The following is a 3,250-nucleotide window of genomic DNA, read 5'->3' on the forward strand; positions in this document are numbered from 1 at the left end:
TTTGACCTCTTTCAGAAAAGCAGACGTGATCAAATAATGGAAGTGAGGTCCAGATTGAGAGTTTTAGGGTCTGTAAACACTCGCAGGCTTTGCTACTTGTTTGCAGCTCATCTTTAGCAGTCGCTTGAAGAATCGGCTGCTAAAACAAACACGCAGTGGTGCTCTCGAGGGGGAAGTGTAGAGTTGAGCTGTCCATTATCTTCGGCTGAAGCCTGTATTGTGGCTCTGATGGCCGCTGAATGGCTGTTTGTGTATCTAAAGACACTGATAGCTCACCAGTGGAGATCAGGATTATTTGCTCTCGGAGATCCTGCTGGGCGTCAGAAGCTCGTTAGAAATGTAAATGACGATTCTTCACTGGCGTTACGTGTTACAATAGCTAATTACCATTTCTTAAAGGTTTTATTTTCTTTGAAAAGTAGTTTGATTGTGTAGAGCTCAGTGAAAGGGCTGGACGATCCTTAATATATCATAGTATTTATTTATTTGTCAATGTATTTTACATTTATTTATTTAGTGTTTTGTTTTGTTTTTCTAAATATTTAATTATGCATGTAATAATTGTATTATTCATATTAAATAATAATTATTTAATATGAATTATATTTAATATTTTAAGTAATTGAAATTATTTATTTAAATATAAGGAAATAATAAAATAGAAAATGGAAAGATATATATATATATGTGTGTGTGTGTGTGTGTGTGTAATAAATAAGTAATTGATTGCAATTATTTAAAATAATAATAAATAATCATTTTAATATAATAAATAATAATTTAACATATTTAGATAATAATGATAATAATAATAATTTAATTATTCAATATTCTATCTATCTATCTGTCTGTCTGTCTGTCTGTCTATCTATCTATCATCTATCTATCTGTCTGTCTGTCTGTCTGTCTATCTATCTATCATCTATCTATCTGTCTGTCTGTCTGTCTGTCTATCTATCTATCATCTATCTATCTGTCTGTCTGTCTGTCTGTCTATCTATCTATCATCTATCTATCTGTCTGTCTGTCTGTCTGTCTATCTATCTATCATCTATCTATCTGTCTGTCTGTCTGTCTGTCTATCTATCTATCATCTATCTATCTGTCTGTCTGTCTGTCTGTCTATCTATCTATCATCTATCTATCTGTCTGTCTGTCTGTCTGTCTATCTATCTATCATCTATCTATCTGTCTGTCTGTCTGTCTGTCTATCTATCTATCATCTATCTATCTGTCTGTCTGTCTGTCTGTCTATCTATCTATCATCTATCTATCTGTCTGTCTGTCTGTCTGTCTATCTATCTATCATCTATCTATCTGTCTGTCTGTCTGTCTGTCTATCTATCTATCATCTATCTATCTGTCTGTCTGTCTGTCTGTCTATCTATCTATCATCTATCTATCTGTCTGTCTGTCTGTCTGTCTATCTATCTATCATCTATCTATCTGTCTGTCTGTCTGTCTGTCTATCTATCTATCATCTATCTATCTGTCTGTCTGTCTGTCTGTCTATCTATCTATCATCTATCTATCTGTCTGTCTGTCTGTCTGTCTATCTATCTATCATCTATCTATCTGTCTGTCTGTCTGTCTGTCTATCTATCTATCATCTATCTATCTGTCTGTCTGTCTGTCTGTCTATCTATCTATCATCTATCTATCTGTCTGTCTGTCTGTCTGTCTATCTATCTATCATCTATCTATCTGTCTGTCTGTCTGTCTGTCTATCTATCTATCATCTATCTATCTGTCTGTCTGTCTGTCTGTCTATCTATCTATCATCTATCTATCTGTCTGTCTGTCTGTCTGTCTATCTATCTATCATCTATCTATCTGTCTGTCTGTCTGTCTGTCTATCTATCTATCATCTATCTATCTGTCTGTCTGTCTGTCTGTCTATCTATCTATCATCTATCTATCTGTCTGTCTGTCTGTCTGTCTATCTATCTATCATCTATCTATCTGTCTGTCTGTCTGTCTGTCTATCTATCTATCATCTATCTATCTGTCTGTCTGTCTGTCTGTCTATCTATCTATCATCTATCTATCTGTCTGTCTGTCTGTCTGTCTATCTATCTATCATCTATCTATCTGTCTGTCTGTCTGTCTGTCTATCTATCTATCATCTATCTATCTGTCTGTCTGTCTGTCTGTCTATCTATCTATCATCTATCTATCTGTCTGTCTGTCTGTCTGTCTATCTATCTATCTATCTGTCTGTCTGTCTATCATCTATCTATCTATCTATCTATAGATAGATTTTTTTATCCCAAAATAAATTTTTATTCAGAAAGGGTTTATTTTCTTGGCCTGTGATGTATTAAATGTGTTGTGGATGTAGAAAGCAGTTTGTGGTCTGATGAGATTTGGCAAACGTTCGCCTGTTCAGGATCATTTTCCAGCTCTCATTTGTCGTAATATAAGAAACATCTTTATTTATTACACGTCTTTGCGTTCTGATGTGTATTTTAAAATGTGCAGCCAGTCTGAAAGACTGTAATACTTGCTATATTATATATATATATATATATTCACCTGTAGGATTTCATGTGTTTTCCAGGAATCAGTCACCATATCTAAAGTGAAAATGGGTGCAGTCAGGCTGTTTTAACCCGGCAGTTGAAGTTTTGGATCATATTTCTCTCCCATAGTACATTAATATAATATTTTAGCACCTCTTTTATCAGCCTGTGTCTTTCTGACCAGTTTTACTTTATTTTTCATTAAATACCAAAGGAGATTTTTAGCATTTAAAATGAATTTCTGAGGACTTCTGTGTCATGCAATGAAAGTGGCTTGTGATTTATCCTGTCAAGCTCTGAGAAAAGTACAAAATTGATCAAATTTCATAAAAAAAAATTGTCCTTGTGTACTATATTCAGGAAGGAAAGTAAACAACATGGGGTCAGAACGTGTGTAAAAGTATTTTTTATTCCGTCAAATTCTATATATAACTAATTTTTATTTATTAGTTTATTTTTTTTATTTGTTCTTTGTTTATAGTTATTTAAATTATATTCTAAAAATTAAAGATTATCAAAATATGTTCAAGCATCAATATATAATACTAATAATAATTATTAGATTTAATATTTTAAATCAATTAAATAATTTAATTTAAATCTTAAAAAATAAATATTAAAAAATAAATATTATTTGTAGTAATTATTCTGTGATTATTTATTCTTATTCACAATAAAATTAAATATATAAAAATCATATTATAAATTAATGATTAAATATTGATAAA

The sequence above is a fragment of the Sinocyclocheilus rhinocerous genome, unplaced genomic scaffold (genome assembly GCF_001515625.1).
Source record: "Sinocyclocheilus rhinocerous isolate Xijiao unplaced genomic scaffold, SAMN03320098_v1.1 scaffold147, whole genome shotgun sequence".
In the NCBI taxonomy this organism is placed as follows: Eukaryota; Metazoa; Chordata; class Actinopteri; order Cypriniformes; family Cyprinidae; genus Sinocyclocheilus; species Sinocyclocheilus rhinocerous.